Source organism: Scyliorhinus torazame, chromosome 12 (genome assembly GCF_047496885.1).
Source record: "Scyliorhinus torazame isolate Kashiwa2021f chromosome 12, sScyTor2.1, whole genome shotgun sequence".
Taxonomy (NCBI): Eukaryota; Metazoa; Chordata; class Chondrichthyes; order Carcharhiniformes; family Scyliorhinidae; genus Scyliorhinus; species Scyliorhinus torazame.
In genome coordinates this window covers 24,768,078-24,787,769 of record NC_092718.1, presented here as the reverse complement: position 1 = coordinate 24,787,769, position 19,692 = coordinate 24,768,078, and the positions used below count along the sequence as shown (strand labels likewise).

General features: G+C 46.1%; 1 long non-coding RNA gene across 5 annotated transcripts in view; it reads left to right on the top strand.

The window, feature by feature from the left end:
- The first annotated feature begins 938 nt into the window (after positions 1 to 938).
- LOC140387439 (uncharacterized) overlaps positions 939 to 19,692 on the top strand; it is a 141,494-nt gene continuing 122,740 nt past the window's right edge. The window contains exon 1 of one of the 5 annotated variants that reach the window (XR_011933869.1): positions 939 to 1,024. This is a non-coding gene — a long non-coding RNA (uncharacterized lncRNA). Of the gene's footprint in view, positions 1,025 to 13,582; positions 13,733 to 16,551; positions 16,572 to 17,388; positions 17,532 to 19,692 lie in introns of those variants that run through there. The other 4 variants (XR_011933866.1, XR_011933868.1, XR_011933872.1 and 1 more) reach the window with 4 other exon arrangements.

Sequence of the window (19,692 nt, the reverse complement as noted above, 5' to 3'; positions counted from 1 at the left end):
GGGAAGACTGTGGCCTGTGTAGAATCCACAGACATTAGCACGGGGTGACCTGATGTGAATGCTGGTGTCAGGGTGACACTGGGGTTGTGCTTTCTTGTTTCACAGAGAGCTGTTTCTTGAGCTACGTGCTAGTATAATAATAATCTTTATTATTGTCACAAGTAGTCTTACATTAACACTGCAATGAAGTTACTGTGAAAAGCCCCTAGAAGTTGACTGGAATTGTAGCCACCCAAAAAACACACACACACCTCGAGTGGAGGTGAGAAACTGAAGGAAAAAAGCTATTGCTTTGGGTTTGAGATTTTTGTAGCAAAGTTCATGAAAATCAAAGGAAAATTGCTGAATCTGCTGGGAATTGATTTGATTTGATTTGATTATTATCACAAATCAAATCAATTCAATTCCCAGCAGATTTAGCAATTTTCCTTTGATTTTAGAAAAAGTTCATGAAAATCAAAGGAAAATTGTTAAATCTGCTGGGAATTTTGAAACAGGATGTTTTATAATATTGATGTGCACAGAACACTCAAAACGCTGTTCATAGAGACACTTTACTGTAAATAAGCCCCTCTCCCCAACGATTAGAGGTGTTCCCAACAACACCAATTCTCACCAGCTATCAAATAATTACAAATATATATTTCAGTTCAACGGGACGTCGTCGGATTAGAGAAATGAGAGGCGCAGTTCCTCATTTGACTGGAGGGGACTCTCCTTTTGTTGGGTGAAATTCTCCTTTTGTTCAATGGTCTGTCGGCACCGTGATAGCAGCAAAGCCACAGCATGCAAGCTCTCTGTCTGCTCCTGCCTCTCGGTCAGCTTCGATCCCCAGCTCTCGTCCCTCTCAAGTGCAGCTCCACAGCGCGCCCGGCAGGTGGCGGAGACGAGCTGTGGCTCACCAGCCTCCTCCCCCCCCCCCCCCCCCCACCCCCCAACCTGTACCCCGCCCCAGCTCAGTCACCCAGAGTGCGGGCCAGTCACAGCGGCAGCGGGAGGCAACGGGAGACACAAGCGGCCCACTGTAAGTTTCAAAGTTCAGAAAACACTTTTGTATTTTTGCAAGTTGTGCATTGCATGCTCTCGGATAGATTCTAATAACCCACATCTGTTAACTCATCTAGATTTATGCTTCCAACTCTTGTGGATTGGGTGCATAATGGGAGTTCCATATGGATTTATTTTAATGGTATTGCAAAATAAAGTTGTGCCACAGCCAATTTAAATGGAAAAAAATGCAACGTCAGTAAAAGTTTCACACCAAGTCCTGAAGTTGGCGATTGTCTATCACAACTTTCAAAACTAATCAGGTTTCTCACCTTTATTGGGGGGGGGGGGGGGGGGGTGGCGGTGGGACATTTCGTACTAAAATTGAATTTTGAACCACCCCAATGTACAGTGTGGGAGACCAGCCTCTCCATCTGCCCGCAGAGGTGGCGGCGGTGTTGAGGGATTGCCCTGGATCTCAATCCCTGCTCACACCTTTGGACAATAAGTCGGCCGATGGGCAGGTTCACCGGGTTGGGTACCCGTGGCGGGCTGCAAAGTGCCCCGCGGCCACTTCACAAGTGGGACCAGCCCATCCAAGAGAGACCAGTCCAGGGTGGACAGATCAAGCCAGGGTAAGAAATGTCCAAGACAGGGACAGGAGCAGGTTCACCGCCCGTTTGGTTGACTGGGAATACATTAGGAATTATTTCCAAGTTAAAAGCTTCTGGAACGAATAGGAGGCAAATTAGATGCTCCAATCCCCCTCTTCGCTTAAGCAGTATTGGTGTATGTGTGTGTGTGGGGGGGTTAATTTAATAGAATCCGCGATTGTTCAATTTATTGGTGTCTGTCTGATTTATTAATATAGTTTCAATTCTATGTCTGCTGCTCCAATCTATGAGCGAGTCTTTGTATTAGTGAATGCCTGTGTGGGAGAGATAGAGTGTAGCCGGAAGGTGGGTGGAGGTGTATTTGCGTGAACTTTTTCAATTATTCCAACTGTTTCAGAAAACTATTTATTTTTCTAAAATATACTTTTTTTTGACGGAGTGGGGGGGGGTTCAATTATGTTGTTGCGAATCTAAGGCCGATGCGACAGTGTGATCAGTAAATATGGTCAGTGGTCAGGCGTTGGGATAAGGCAATGGGACCAATCCAGGACAGTGACATATCTGTTAACTGCCCATCGCCGCTTTCTGATTAACTCCAATTTGGTGGCTCTATAGGGAAATCACCGGAATCACCCTCACCGGAATCATCTCCAAGAACCTCCAGCCGCCTCTGAGTGTCCCTGACTCGTCTCACAGACTGACTGCTGTCTGGCTAAGCGAGGTGCAGGTGGGGCGCGCTCCAGCTTTGAGTTTGTTGGCAAGGTGGCTCGGGTTTGGGAAGGTGCAAGGAAGGATTTATTGGTTTCGGCCAGTTTTGCGTTCAACGACAATCGGAAAGCTGCTCAAATCACCCCTGGAGGACATTGGATGTCTTAGTGCAACCTGCCTCCTCCGCACTTCCAGACCGTGCATTCCAGACTCCAACCAGTCCTTGAGTGACATACCCTCCAACCAAGAGCCGAGCGCTGTCTCTCTACACCTTCATCAGATCAGGGGATTGAGTGAATTCAGTGTACATCACAGAATCACAAAATCGTTCGGGCTCATTCGGCCCATCCCGCCTCCAAACGAGCATCACGGCTTCCGCGCCATCGCTCTGTCTTTTCCCCCTACTCCTGGACATTGATCAACTCAAATAACCATCCAACATTGGATGTCTTAGTGCAACCTGCCTCCTCCGCACTTCCAGACCGTGCATTCCAGACTCCAACCAGTCCTTGAGTGAAAACGTTTTCTCTAATCTCCCATGCTAGCGGATGATATGTGCTGATGGTGTCGGAAAGAACAAGATCCTAAATATCGATTTAATAAAATACAGATTAGGCTCAATCAAGAATGGCCAATGGAAAAGGACTGATTCCCACATTAATGAGTTTGACTTCAGTCTCTATTCATCCAGATTATCCTTCTCTCTCTTTCTCTCTCTCTCTCTTCCCCCTTCTCTCTCTCGCACACACACATTCTTTCACACTATCGCTGCACAGGTATTATGTTTAAATAAAAGATCATGCGTTTGCTCGACAGAATGTGGGCGTTTTAATGTTGACAGACCCAGGCGCAGTGGCGAACTTTCTGCCACAATCCGCCAAGATCATTTCATTCCTTTGGAAGGACGGAGTGAGGTTCTAAGAGGAGATTTTGTAGAGTATCGATCAGAAGCAAATAGATGTGTATTAAAAAAAAAAGGAGATTGGTTCTGATAGTTTGTACCCCGGCCCACCAGCACGCCCCCAGCCCCCCCCCCCCCCCCCCACACACACACACCAGCCCTCACCCCCACTCTCTCCGATGACATTTCCCGTACTGTCACATTTGTACAATAATTTCAAAATGCTTTCAAAATGCTTCATTACACAAGGCGGGATTTAGAAAGGAAAACGAATCAGATTTCTAATTTAACACCCACAGGTAAATGCGCACACACGAGGTAGCCACGAGTTGATGAGGTGATGCATTTGCTGCCGGAGACAGTGACAAACCTGATGTGGTTCCTTTACCCCCCCCCCCCCCGCCAACACCGCCACCATGTATTATTTTGCCAGCAAGGCACTCAATGCCAACCAGTCAAAGGTCCTGTCCATTCTCAGTAACCTGAGGATTGTTGCCAGGGGTCAGGATATGCTGTAGGGTCGCGTTGAATTTCATTTTTAATCGTTTAGAAGATTGAAAATACGTTTTTGTTTCCATTCGATACGAAACAAGATGCAAGACAGTCCCACTATCTCCCACCTGAGTGTCTCTGAAAACAAATACATATCCAGTTCTGGTGGTTTTCTTTGCCGCTGTGGATTTGGAGGTTGTCTGGGTTGAACTTTGTCTGGATTAACCCTGGTGATATGTGTGGCAGGGGGTGAGAATGGGAATTGTGCATCATAGCCATGGGGAATATGATTGGGAATATCGCAGGGGTTGGGGAACCTGCTTGGGAATACGGCAGGCTTCAGAAATTTGACTGGGAACATGGCAGGGTTAGGGAATCTAATTGGGAATATCGCAGGGGTTGGGGATCTTGTCTGGGATCGTCGTAGGGGCGAGGGACTGGACTGGACTGGGGGGGGGGGGGGGGCTGAGCAGGATTGGGCCATTTGACTGGGAAAATGGCAGCATTGGAGGATTTTCCCGGCAATGTCGCAGGTTTGGGGAATTTGACTGGGAATATCACAAGGTCGGGGGATTTGACTGGGAATACGACAGGCTCCAGGAATTTGAAATACGGCAGGATTGGGGGATTGGGCTGGGAATACAGCAGGGTCGGGCAACCTGTCTGGGAATATGGCAGGGCTGAGGGATTTATCTGAGGCAAGAAAAGCAGGTTGGGAATTTTGTCTGGGAAATGGCAGGATTGGGGAATTTGCCTGGGTATATCGCAGGGCTTGGGCACTTGACTGGGAATATCGCAGGGATGTACTGCCGAGACTAGAGGCTCTATATAATAAATTCAATTGTGGAGGGGGAGTGGGGGTGGGGGGGGGGGGTAGATAATTTTCTCCGGAGGACATTTGAACATTTCAAAGTAAAGCATGTTACATTTTGAAATTAATTTCTACAATGATGGCCAACCTCGGCTCACTCCATCGTTTGAGCAAAGAATATGGACACAGGGCAAATTGATATTTTGGAAGAGTATTTGAGTTCTGCACGTGGCTCATATGTATTCCACCAGCACCTTTGCTCTGCCTGGAAGTAATGACATTGTTAGAAACAAGAGATAAGCTGCAGGTTTCTGTAAATTCGACCAGAACTAAATGCACCTGCTTTCAACTCCAGTGTAGCCCTGGTCAATATCAGATGGCAGTTCAGTCTCACAACACTGGTCTTTCCATTGTCGAGCTTTTCTGCTGTTAAGTAACATGTTCTAATTTCGAGCACGTTGAGAATCCGAAAGGATTGTCAAATAGAACGAAATGCGGGGGAAGAAACTGATTAACTCCATCCAATTCCTCGTCCGGAGTAAATGAGATGTCTCGCTTGCTCTTCCAGAATGCACATTGCTGTTAAAACTTTAAACATATATATACATGAAAAAAAAACCATTTAGTTTCAGGTCTTCAATTGAAACTTCACCCCGAGTACTTTTTTGTGTTCGAAACTAAAATCAATAATTGAAAGCGCTGAATTGTGCACCGCACAAGCCCATTCCCCAAATGCAACTACTGCCTAAAGTAACTCGATACAACCTCCAATTATCGTTCGATTAATTACCTGAAATGGACATTTTCCGTGTGGAAATCTCTCTGGGTGTGTTCCCGCGGGAGGCAAGAAGCTCGATATCAGTCGAATCGTTTAATTTTTCTGAAGTATTGAATCAATTGATCAACACAAATATTATACTCTGAAAAATCAGTTATCACCATGGACTTGACCTGAAACCACTATGTTCTGGAGCTAATGTCTAAGTTATTTTTAGAACCTAAACAGAGGCAGACGGAAAATATTAACTGACAAATACTATTAACTGGCGTATAATATTAAATTTGGTTTTTTTTTAAAACCCAATGCAACATTTATACGCAGTAATTATTTAAAAAATACATTCTCTGAGATTCGTTTTAGATGCAGAACAACATCTGCAGGCTCTCTTCGACTCATTTAACTCTTTAAATAAACCCATTTCACGTGTAGCCCATCTAGAAAATGTTTATTGATGCAGTATCGCATTGACGTTCATTCCGAAATAAACTGGTACGTGACTAGATATTCCTTTGCTGAAATTAGCGATTGTCAGAGTGTCAAATATGAGCAAATCGATGCAAACATTTCAATAAGGTATCAACAATTCTCTGCAATTTAAGAGGAACCTTTTCGACCCTTTCATTCGAACTTGCAAAAGAGAGTGTCCAGTCCGACTGTTCTAAATATCTCTTTAATTGACCTGAAGACATTTCTCATCTCGAGTGAAGCAATGAATTCATAAATATTATAACGGATCAAAATCGGAGAAGGACCCAAATCTCTTGCGGTTATGTTGCGAGTAATTTGAGTATTTATTTACGGGTAGAGCTAGCTAGTCCAGCGTAATTCCATTCGCTTTATACATAGAGAGGACCTTGGTCTTCCATTTCCAGCTAAGCAGTGCAACTAGCCTCGACTTTATAATTCATTCTTAGCAGTTAGAACTGGTATCTGTGCTTTTTCTCGAGACGAATCTTAAAATACAAGGATGTCCAAATGAATAAAGACAAGAAACACAATAAATTCACGACTCAAACACCTGTCGTTATATATGTATTTACACAAAATCCAAGCGTGTAGTTTCACATATATTTGTGCTGGGAATCCAGTTTGTTCTCTATTTTTGGCTGTGGATACTATACAGTAGGTACGGCGAGGTTTGTGTGTAAAAGTGAGGTATTATTGAATTCTGTCGCTGTTAGATTCTCATTAAAACACAGTTAAAAAATCCCTCCAAATTTCAAAGCGCCACTATTCATCAACAGATCAATGAATTAACATGGCGAATCTACATTCAATCACAAATCAGATGGCTGCTTCGTGTACCTAAATACACACTTAGGCATTAGATCCTTATAACACATGCACATAACATACACAAAGAACACAGGTTAACTGCTGACACTCTCTGGGCTATAGATCTTAAGCATTCTAAATGTGTTTATAAAGCTCTAATCTTCTATCTGCGCAGAAACCTCTGTAATATTGATCATTTAAAAAAAATCAAATTGATGCACAAATCGTTAGCTTTATTCCCAGTATCTCCTCTGAGAACCCACACACTTATGTCTCAAGCTACCCGAAGCTTTAAGCAGATTGTTACATACACGTCCAAAAATACTTTCATCTGCCCTTCATCACTTGTTCCGTCAGAGTATGAATCACCACCTGTAAACCAACATCAGTCACATTATATAACAGCTCCTGTGAGTTCATTTTTAATTTAGCTTTTGGACATGTACAATATGTTTCCCCGGTTATATGTGTGGTCACAGGCATTGACTTAGGTGGCAAAACCATCCACAGATCTGTGGGTTTTGTTTTGACATTGTTCCTGAAACCAAATCCATCAACTATTTTTAAATATATATATTTTTTTAAAGAGCGATAATATGGACGATCCTTTTATTCCGGGGAACAGATCGAGTCGGATCGTGTTGTGCGGAAAGATTTAAATTGGACAATTCGGCGAGAAATCAAGTTAAAATGCAAAGGCAGATCCACACAGGGCTAACTGTTTAAAATTGGTTTTAAACACCTTGATATTAGTATCCACTGCATTGTTTACATCATCCCTAGCCCCACGGTGTGTCACCCCTCAACCAATCCCCCAAACTCGCCAAGGCTCCAACTTCATACTTTAAGGAAAATGCATAGTTTTCGGTTCAAATAGGCCAACAGTACATTTTAGCATCAGATAAGTAACTATGGGTCTTTATTTTGCAGCTGATTATTGGTGTTCAACCATCTTGGATTCGCGGATATTTTCCAATTATTTCAGTGGGAGGCATACCATTGCAAAGAGACACTAATGCAATTATTCATTTTGATCAATTTTATGTGTTGCGTGTCGTTAATACAGTGCCAGGTCATAGCGTATAGGTTCGAAATATTCCTCAATTTGGTGCAACTTTGGGGTTTTTTTTCAACAGTATTTTTTTGGGGGAGGGGGAGGGTTAGTCTCAACAACCGAATTGAATCGATGGGTTGTTGTGATTTTTCTCTCCACGAGGGGCCGCTCGTCTCCATCATATTTGAGCCTTCGACCCCTCGAAACGCACCACAGTTCCTGTTAACTCTGACCCACAAATAAGCAAATGCTGTCTCCATTTTATTTCAATGCTCCCCCCCCCCCCCCTCTCCATCTCATTTTAACTGCTTTTTAAACACGCAGTAAAATAAACAAAATTGCCGTCCACGGCAATGATTCGTAAACCTTAGCGCTTTGCTTTTTTTGTTTGTTTGGGTCAATAATAGCCAAGATTGTAAACAATCTCCAGAATCGACTGTGTTGCATGTGTCGACCGTTGTAAAATAGATTTGTTTTTAAATCGTCACCACCCTGTCCTCTGCTAAAAGTTTGCCGCGTATGTTGAAATATGTATAACGGCAGCTGGGGAGAAAGCTTACATTATAACAAAGACGCGTTTAAAAAAATAACTCAAAAGCAATTAATAAAAAGGGAGAGATTTATAATATTTTTATCAACTCGATCACTCCCCTCGACCATCTGCTCTTGTGCTTGATTGGATATCCCAGTTGGGTTTTGGTGAATAGGTGCAAGTTTTATTGACCCTGTTACTGGCTACTATTTAAGCAACTTTAGCACTTCCACTGCAATAACACCACGCTGTTAGACATAAAACAAGCAGGTTCATGCCATATAAAAATTAGAAATATTTCTCCAAGATAATGTGGTGATAAATGAGATTGTTTCCTGCCCCCTCGCCCCCGTCCACGAGAGCCTTTGTTTATTTGCCATGAAATAACCTGTTCACCTGGTGACAGGGGACCTAAATATTCCATTTCTTGCTAAGTGTATTTTACAGCCATTGTTTTTGAACGAAACTCACACATGTGGGCAATTCGTGTCTCCCCACTTTAGCCATTTTTGGTGCAAGTGTTTTTCGCCTCCCCGATTGGTGAAATAGAAATTGATGCATCGCTTGGCAATTTATTTGACAAATTTGGCTTTATTCCCACAAATCTTTCAAAGAAAATCATTGTTAAAAAAAAAAATCAAGTTTTTATTCACTAGCAAAAAGTGCAACACTTCTTCCGAACAAGTAAACTGTCGAAACCATTTACAAATTTGCAACGCCAACAACAAAAAAAGACACATGCATAGGACTAAAATGCCAAAGTGGGAATCGGAGGGATAGCATCCTGTGGGATGGGGGTGCAGAACCAACGATAGGAACGGGGAGTGGGGATAAAGCACTCCATCATTTTAACATAACAAGTTTGTAATTAAGAGTCACAACAATGGTCATAAAGACTGTTTATAGGACCTTAAATAACACAATGTAAACAAAACGAGTGGATCCCCATTCATCTTTAAGCATTCCACACTAGTTGAGGCACAAAACAGGGGCCGGGGGGTCAAGGACCTTATTATAACAACTTAACCGCTGCCCCTTCCATAGCGAATTGGGGTCGCCATATGGCAGGAGGACTCTGAGGAAGTGGTTTATCGCTGCGTTTGCGGAAGGGGGTCGAGAGATGTTCTGTGCAGAATAAAACACACACACAAAACAAAAAAACCGCGAATTTGCTGTCAAATTGTAACTGGAAAAAAAGGGACAAAGACGGTTTATGTGTAAGCGTCTTACAGCAAAAATAATCTCAGCAAACATTCAGTTGGAATGTTTTAGTGTGTGTAAAACTCTCCCAAATGCTGCCAGTTTCTGAAACACCATTTCGCAGTCGCTGTTTAAGCCATAGGATAATTGGCAAACTGTTCCCGCAAATATATTTTAAATTTAAATATTTTCCCCTCGGCCCTTATTGAATCGTGGATGTGAGCTCAGTGTACGTGGAGTTTTACAATAAGATATAAATTCCATATTAAACACAAGCCAAAGACACGCAGATGTACGGGAATTAGAGATGGATTTTAACCTGGCCGGTATGGTTTAACGGGATTAAACGATTTATACAAACGAACTAAATAAATCAGGTAGACACATATGAACTTGAAACAAAAATCCGAGACATCTATAACTATATTAATAAATCAGTACTCAAAATATAATTCAGATTTCCCGCTTCCTCTTTATAAAAGCGCCACAGAACAGGGATTGTCTTTAAACATAAACAAAGTTGGATTTATTGGAAATTTAGATAAACATTGCTTAAAATAAAATTAAAGGCCTGACGCAGAATGGGATAAAATGAAACTAAATTAACCTATGGATTACAAACAAAGCCTTGTAATTCTCGATTACAAATCGATTGCAACACGTGCCACAATTCTTAAATATTTTGAATAACAAGTATCCAGGATTCCTCGCACCACATATGTCCTCAGTCGCTACACTCTGCTCGTTAACGTGATTTCGGTTTAGTTCGGTGCACCGTGAGTATAAACCTTTGGACGCTCTCATAACTTGCAATCTGAAACTCCCACAGTAAGGCAAACACTGAATTGCAGCACACTTTGGGGCGAAGGGGGAGCGAGCCGATTGAGAATCCCAATATTCGAAACGGAAGGATTAGCAGCGAGGACAACCTGACGGCAGGACGCTCACACGCAACACATGTTGGGGCTCCAACAGTTCAGGGGTTTCCATCCGAATGTTCCGACATGTTACATGTTCAGTAACACCGGGCCGTGAGCTTTTGTGCGGACCAACCTGCTGGAAGTATTATATTAATTTACCTTTTCCGCTCCCTGAGGTAAGATTATAATAAAATGCCGAGTTTCTGGGTTTTTTTGTACTTTTGTTGTGAAGAACTCCACTTAAGTGTTACGAAGGTCCTTAGGTTTGGAACTTGTTTGGTTGTCGGTTACCAACCTGGGTCCCTAACAGCCCCCCCCCCCCACACACACACTCCCATACACCCCCACACACACATCCGTACAACCCCCACCACCCCCCCCCCCACACACCCCCACACACACCCATACACGCCCCCACCCCCCCACACACACCCATACACCCCCACACACTCATCCGTACAACCCCCCCCCCACACCCACACACCTACACACACACCGGTACAATCCCCTCCCCCAAACACACCCGTACACCACCCCCACTCAAACATCCGTACAACCCCCCCACACACATACCGCCACACAAATATCCGTACAACCCCCCCACACACACCTGTACAACCCCCCCCAACACCTCCCCCCCCCGCATACACAGCCCACGCACACCCGTACACTCTCCCACACACATACCCGTACACACAACCCCCCACATACCGTACACACAACCCTTTGCACACCCCACACATCCGTATACACGTCCTCTTACCCCTCCCCACCCGTTCAACGCCCCCACCCACACACACAACTGTGCATACACCCCATGTACACATACACACACCTGTACACACACCCCTATACATAACCCTGCACACACTCCCATACACACCTACACATACCCATACACACACCCCTATACACACCCACACACCCCTACACACACTCCCATACACACACACATTCCCATACACACGTACAAACGCCCCGATACATACCCCTACACACACTCCCACAGACACACACCCACACATACCCGTACACCCCCCATACACTCCCACACACATACACAATTCGCCCCATACACACCCACACCCGTACACACACCCTTATACACACACATACCCCCACACACTACCCTCCCCCTCACACACACGCGTACACACACCCTATACACACCCCAACATATACACACTCCCATACACACACTCCCATACACACCCACACATACCCATACACACACCCCTATACACACCCACACACCCCTACACACACTCCCATACACACACACATTCCCATACACAAGTACAAACGCCCCGATACATACCCCTACACACACTCCCACAGACACACACCCACACATACCCGTACACCCCCCATACACTCCCACACACATACACAATTCGCCCCATACACACCCACACCCGTACACACACCCTTATACACACACATACCCCCACACACTACCCTCCCCCTCACACACACGCGTACACACACCCTATACACACCCCAACATATACACACTCCCATACACACACTCCCATACACACATACACGCTCCCATACACACACACATAATCCCATACACACACACACCCATACACACACACACACTCCCATACACACACACTCCCAAACACACACACACCCATACACACACACACCCATACACACTCTCACACACACACGCTCCCATACACACACGCTCCCACACACACACACAATCCCACACACATCCATACACACACACTCCTATATACGCACACACACACACAATCCCATACACACACACCTCAGACTGGGCCTTTGCAAAATGTTAAACGTGAAGTTGCCTTTCTGACAGACAACCTTTCGATTTGACGAGGCTGTGACGAAGCAGAGCAAACAGACAGGCAGAACAAGACTGGAGTCGATCGCTAGGTCGGTCTATGAATGTGTGCATTGGTCCGGCATCTCGCTGGCTTGTCTCTTGTACACAATATATTATTCCCCATCGCCAACAAGCAATGCTCGGTACATTCGCGCGCAGGTAACGTTCCACCGCTGCAAAGCAATTGGAGGTTAAATTGAAATCGGGTTATCTAAACTCGGGGTGTGTGGGGGCGGGGAGGCGGTGGAGTTTACTTTTCGGGACAATACAGATGTGAAGAAATAATTTCGACTGCATTTTGATTTGAGTGGGTATTTTATTTGCCTTTATTTAGGGCGGTGATATGCAGTCCTTACGGAGCAACGCGACACGGGGCTTGCTCTCGCGAGCAGGAATTAACACGAGGTCTATTTGCAAAGTGGTGTTGACATTTCGACTTCTGTAGAAATCTAAAAGTGAGAAAATGCTGGGGTTTTTTCTCAATGAGAACCCTTTGGTCCATAACGCTTGGCAGCGTAGGTACGTTTTCACGTTAGCCCAGCGTCCCATTTGAAGTGATGGGTTTCCCGGTAAACGTTTAAACCACGAAAATGCAAATAGTATTGAATTATGTAAGATACTAAATATAGATGCATAAATTGTTGCTGCAATCGGTGCTCGGGATCCTTGGGGATAATTGCGCCGAATTAAGTGGGGTGGTCGACTTTGCAGGTGACGTATGGACGACGTGAATAGGCTTTGCCCCAGTGATAGATTCAGAAATGCCTCTGAGACATCTCCTGCTCTTCCTCATCGCGCCTCATTCTCTCGCCAGCCCTGTTTCCGAACAGGATACCGTGGAGAGACCTACGGAGACGGGGGCGCGCGGGGGGGTGGGGGGGGGGGGGTCGGCGGAGGGAGGGAAAGGACAGAGGGAGAGGGAAGAGAGAGAGAGTGAAGAGAGAGAGGGAGGAAAGAGAGGGGAGGGGGGAAAGAGAGAGAGCGAGGGAGGGAAGAGAGCCAGGGGGAGGGAGGGAAGAGAGGGGGAGATAGGGAAGAGAGGGAGGGAGGAGAAAGAGAGGGAGGGAAGGGAGAGAGTGAGGAAAGAGAGAGGGGGAAAAGGGAGATAGGGAGGAAAGAGAGAGAGTGAGGGAAGAGAGAGATAGGGCGGGAAGAGAGAGAGAGGGAAGAGAGATAGCGCCGGAAGAGAGAGAGCGGGAGGGAAGACAGAGATGAGGAAAGAGAGCGAAGGGGAGGGAGGGAAGAGAGAGAGGGAGGAGAGAGAGAGAGGGAAGAAAGACTGAGAGAGAGGGAGGGAAGAGAGCGAGGGTGAGGGAAGAAGAGACGGGGAGGGAGGGAGAGAGAGAGGGAGGGAGGGAAGGGAGAGAGAGAGGTAAGAGATAGGGAAGAGGGAAGAGAGAAAGTGGGGAGAAGGAGTGACGGGAGGTTGAAAGGAGGGGGTGGGGAATGGGGGAGGAGGGCGTTGGTGGTGTGAGGGTTGGTGTTAAAGGCTCCCTCAGATCTGGCCGCCCAGAAGGAAGCTGCGAGCGACGCTCACAACTCACACACACACAATCCCGCCGCTGGCTTGGAATTTAGGAGGCGCCAGTCCAAAAGGTAAGAGCCCGGTCTCTCTCCCTCAGAACACAAGGCGCGTATAGGACATAATACCAAGCAAAAAATATTTTGTTAACTGGGGAGGGCGTTCGGAAAGATGAAAGATCGTGAGTGCGAAGATTTTGATTCAGAAGAAGCTTTTAATTTTTCCTCCAATTCCTGAACTTCTTGAAAACAGTACACCGGGTGTTTGGGAATCCAATGTAATCGCGCGAATGTTCCAATATTGTGGAATTGTATCAATATACCGCCCTCAAACACACCCAGACACGCACATACACCCCCAGACACACACAGATACCCCCCGACACACACAAATACCCCCGCCACACAGACATCCCAGACACACTGAACCACAAATACACCCCCCCCCCCAGACACACACACATACACCCCCCCCCCCACACACACACACACATCCCAGACACACTCAAACACACACAGACAACCCCAGACACACACATGCACACCCCAGACACACACAGACACACATATACACCCCCCGGCACACACATCCCCCCCCACCCCACACACACACACACAGACATCCCAGACACAGTCAAACACACATATACACCCCCGACACACAGACAACCCCAGACACACACAGACACATACACCCCCCCCAGACACACATGCATACACCAGGCACACACAGACATCCCAGACACAGTCAAACACACATATACACCCCCGACACATCAACCCCCCAGACACACACAGACACAATACCACGCCCCCCCCCGAGACACACACAGACACAATAACCCCCCCCCCGAGACACACACAGACATCTCCCCACACACACATACACCCCCCCCCAGACACACAGAGACACACATACACCCCCCAAACATACACAGCCATACATAGACACCCCCAGGCACACACATACATATATAGACACCCCCAGACACACACACACCCCTCCCAGACACACAGACAACCCCAGACACACATAACACACCCTCAGACACACACATGCCCCCCCCCCCATTCACACACATACATCCCCAGACACCTCCAGTCACACACAGGCATCCCCCCCCACCCCCACCCCGCCACACACCCAGGCACATCCAGACAGAGAGCATCCTGACCGGCTGGCGCATAAATCATTTTGTTCGGCGGAGTGTGTGGAGCGCGTTGATGTCGAGTTTATTGAAAAGCTGCTAAAAATGAAAGTCTTTGGTTCGGATAGCTGACAATGGGGTGTCCCGATGTGTCAGGAACAAAGAATTTGGACGTTGTTGAGTTTCTGCACACGTTCGCCCGCTTCGGTGGCGAAGGGAATGGGAAATTTAAAAAAAACCTGCAATTGAACCCCAGTGTCTCCTCCCCCAGTCTGATCTGTGAGAAAATGTTGGGGGCTAGATGGCTTGGCGTGGCTATGTGAGGCGCAGTGAAGCACATGTAATTCAATAGGAAACGCGGGATTGGTGACAAGGGAACTCACAAGTTGGACACTGAAATTAATTAGCGAAAATCAACTGAGAAAACTTATTGTCTTAGGAATTGTTTGGAACTAAAATATAGTTTTTTTTAAAAAAGGGTTGGATCATTTGGTCGGACTGAGGTCTGGAGATTTTTTTAAATGTTATTGTATTAAAAAGGTAAATGTATTGAATCATTAGCAGCTAACATTGTAACGCATTGCACGCGTTAGTTTCTTGCTGACTGTATATTCATGATAAAGTAGATTTTTATTTCCAGAGTTTAACGGCATGTTAAGAAGAAGTGAATTTGCAAATGTTTTGGAAAGGAGATGTTGATTTAAATCAGCGATGGTGTCCGCGAGGAAAGATTGGGAGTGTGTGTGTGAGAGAGAGAGGGAGGGGAGACTGAAGAGGATGTAAAATGAGCAGGGACGGTGGGGTGGCGGATGATGATGAACTTGGGCTGTCTGCTATCAGATTGATAGCTTCTCCCGCTGCCAAGTTCATGCGGCGTTCCTCGTTGATTGTGCTCGGTTGTGAACCCTGGGACGCAGTAACCTTCCGCCCTGACAACACACCACAGGACCCGGCGAACAGAGAGTCTTCTCTTCCCATTCACAGCAAGCGGAAAAACCCCCAGCACCGCCCCCCCCCCCTTATTAGATCATAAAGCACAAATAAATACTTTTTTAAAAAGTTTACGCGACAGCTTAATTATTTCACCTGCCGGTTGTATGTGGTTGGATAAAGGATCCAGACATTGACAATAACTGAGCAAGTTATGGTCAGGAAACACTGAACAGCTCAAACGCCGGGTGATTGGTTTTGGATTTAGCCAGATGGTTTATATATGATCTCCTGCATTCTTGCTATAGAAATAAATTGTGCATAGTTGTGCATTTTCTGGATTGCCAAATTAACTGTAAAAGGAAGGGGGGGTTGATGGGGTTTGAGAAAAAAGCGGGAGCGTCAGTCAGTGTTTAGTATTGCCATGTATAAAAATCGAATGCAGATGCCCTGTGCCCGCGTAATCCTCTCTGCCCGGGCGGGGGCTGGGGGTGGTGCCAGGCTCTACAGCAGCGTGTGTGTGTGTGTTGAAACTCAATTGAGGATGGTCTCCGGGGGCAAATGAGCTGCGAGGGAGGCGGGAGTTGATTGAATGGCGGTTTTTGTTGGAGTTGTTCATTAATGAGAAGGATTTGGAGGGAGTGGGGTGGGGGGTGGGGGGAATCAGTGTGTTGGGATGCCAACCACCCCCCCCCCCCCCCCCCATGGCTGCAGTCTGGAGGTTACTGCTGCGGCTGACGTCAGCGCGGGCTGCGCAGGACGCTTGAGGTTGGAGATTGGAGGAGATGAGGAGCTTCAGGCGCAGAGGAAGGGGCAGATCACACAACAGCGGCGGGGTAGGTATTGCTCAAGAGCGGCGAGAAAGCTCTCCCCCCTCCCCCAATCGCCCCCACCCACCCCCTCGACACCGACTCCCTCCCAGACCATTGCCATTTGAACCCCCCCCCTCCCCTTCCCTTCCATGCCCTTAAATACAATTTTATACCTATTTATCATTTAGCTGGTGCGTTGGCAATGCTGATCGCCAAAACCCCGCTCCCTCGCCGTTGCCGTTGAACCGCTTGCTCCCATTTCCACCCTGTTCGCCCTGTGCAAATCTGGATGGGACCCCCCCCCCCCCGGGCCACACTCAAAGTTTTTTTTTGTGGAGGGGAGGTGGGGGGGGGGGGGGAACTAAGCCATTAAAACGGGGGAAGGGGCAATGCAAAAAATAATCTGTTTAAAGTTTGTGCTGTGATTTGACATGTGGGTAATGATAGGCCGAGGAAGCGGAGTTAAACTTGCATCTGGGTTACCTTCGAATGTGTTTAGTATTATTCACGGTAACTAGGCTGATCATCAAAGTGATCCACGTTTTTTCCAATGTTTCAATTGCCCCCCGCCCCCCACTCAGAAAGAGCTCTCGCTCTCTGACCCTCGTATGGTGGAGCTGGGGAGGGGGTGGGGTTGGCATTGGGGGCGGGAGGGGTGGCGGTGGGGTTACTGGGGGAGGTGGGGAGGGGGGGGGGAGTGCTGGATAAGGAAAGGCCCGGCTCACCGGAGGTTCTCTATTCTTCTCGCCGCCGACTCCGCACTTCACTGTCAAGTCTGTACTCCAGAAAGGACGACAATCACCTCCCCCACACCAATACTACCCCCCCCCCCACATCTCTCTCTAACCCACCCACTCCCCTTAAAAATCGCCGTAATTCTCGAGAATGGGAGACGCCTAAGATAGAAAGACAGACTGCATTTCCCCAACTTGCCCAACTCGCCTCTTCGGAGCTGGGGTGATTCTTAATCCATGTAGAAAAAAGGTCAGTTTATTCCTGGTTGGCAATTGCCTGGAATCTATGAAACAAAGTGTGAGTGTGTGCGTGTGAGAGGGTCGGGAGGAGAATGCGAGTGGCTGGTCGGAAGCAATTAGATTTGGAATATTGTATAATGTGCGTTTTCATTTGATAATGGCTACGACATCACTTGGCTTGCTGTTAATGTCAATTGTCTCGGTGTTCATTTCCGTTCATCTCATGTTAATATCAGTTGAATTGTCCGGAGTGACTTGACCCTTCGGTCGCAGTCGCGATTTGTAATTTCTTACATCAGTTCCCTTTTTTTCTCTTTTCACATTGCAACTGTTTCTAGATAACATGCCAACCCCAAGAGCCCGCAAGGAATCTTTGGCAGATATATATTTTTGACACAGAACAGCACACACACACAAACAGCAACTGGAAGTTAATTACAGCAGCCAGCACGCATTCGGAGCTGCACCCCGCTTACATTGAAGGCCCTCAAATCAGATGGATGAGGAGTTCACTGGCCCTGTTAATAAGATGTGTTAATAACGAGAGAAAAATGTCACTTATTGCCGCAGTCTTTATTGACACTGCCGCTTGTGTGCTATTTTCTGATATGCCTTTTTTGGTTTAGTTGTTGCCAGATCCTTGGCAAGCGTACATTGCATTAATTAAACTAAGAAATACGGTGGGAATTTAAATAGCGGGGGTTACTCAAGGTTTTACTAAAAATAACTTGCAATAATTATCAAAGTGCGTCAGACGTAATTCACGTCCAATGGGGACCGCGCCGGCTTCCCAAAGTGATTAATTTTTCTCTCTCTCTGATGTGAACAGGAGACTGATTATCCGACGCTTGATGTGTTGTAAAACTGAATCACTGGCTCAGGCTCGATTATATAACACGTGTGTTTGAAAGTAGCAGGGCTCCATGCAAACATTTTTTCTCCCTCTCTGGGACCGAATCCTGATGGTTTGCAAGCCTGGCTTTAAATGGACGAGCACCGAGACACCGAGGTGTGAGGGATTATTGTTTCAAACGCCCGTGTTAAGTTGTGGGAGAAGCCCCATTGAGTGTAAGTGCGGCTCGCGGCCCCCCACCGTCCCCCGTCCCCCACCGCACTGATTATCATAGGGAATTTGAAAGGTGCACGCAATCACTTGGGGAACCCCCCCCCCCCCCCCTCCCCTCTGTCCTGTACACCGGATCAGAGCACGCCTAATATTCCAATTCCGACATAACGGTAAAGAAATGTACAGTTCAACTTAAGATGCGACATGGAATCCATGCTGGAGCCTACTGGAAGTTGACTTCATTATTGAGAACTGGACCATTGCAGCACCCCGGTCAGCACCATTGGTTCAGACTGTGTATGTCAGTTTCCTCGCGCTGCGATTAAGAGTTTGGGTCACTTTCCCACCCAAAACCTGCTCAGGACGTTTGTAAATAATTAAAGTCACATGTTGCTTTTCTTTTAAAGAGAAAGGATTAAGTGGCCGGACCCACTCTGCGCTGCTGCTGTAGGTAGTTGCTATCAATCCTAAGAAGATGTCAATCGTCATGACATTTAACCCCGTAGAATACTAATCCCTTTAACACCTGACGCTGTGAAATGTGACACTAGTATTTTTCATCAAATGCTTCCTTTTTATTGTTGAGAAAACAACATTTTTCTTTTAAACGTCGATGGCTTGACAACCCTTGGATTTGTTAAGACTGTTTCAGCAGTGTGTTGTTCTGTTTGAATGCTTTGTGTAACATTTCACTGTTGCAAATAATTCCAATCACTGAAAAGCAATCTTAATACTATCACCAAGTATAAACTTGTACATATATATACACACACACACACACTTACATACACCCTCATATAGACACATCTACACAGCTTTACAATACACGTTCTCTGTCTCTTTCTGCGTTCTTATATCTGTACACTGTCTATCTAATTCATACATAACAAAGACATATATACCGACACATGCATTTTTACAGACACGCTTACATTAACCTATGGATATATGTGAAACGCATGCCTAATTACACACGTGTATCTTCACACAGAACAATGTAGCCACAAAACAAACAACCACTTCGAGTGGCACAATGTCGCAACCTAAATATTAAATGGTCCCAAAATGGATCAAGCAATATTTTCCTATTTTTCTATTTATAAGG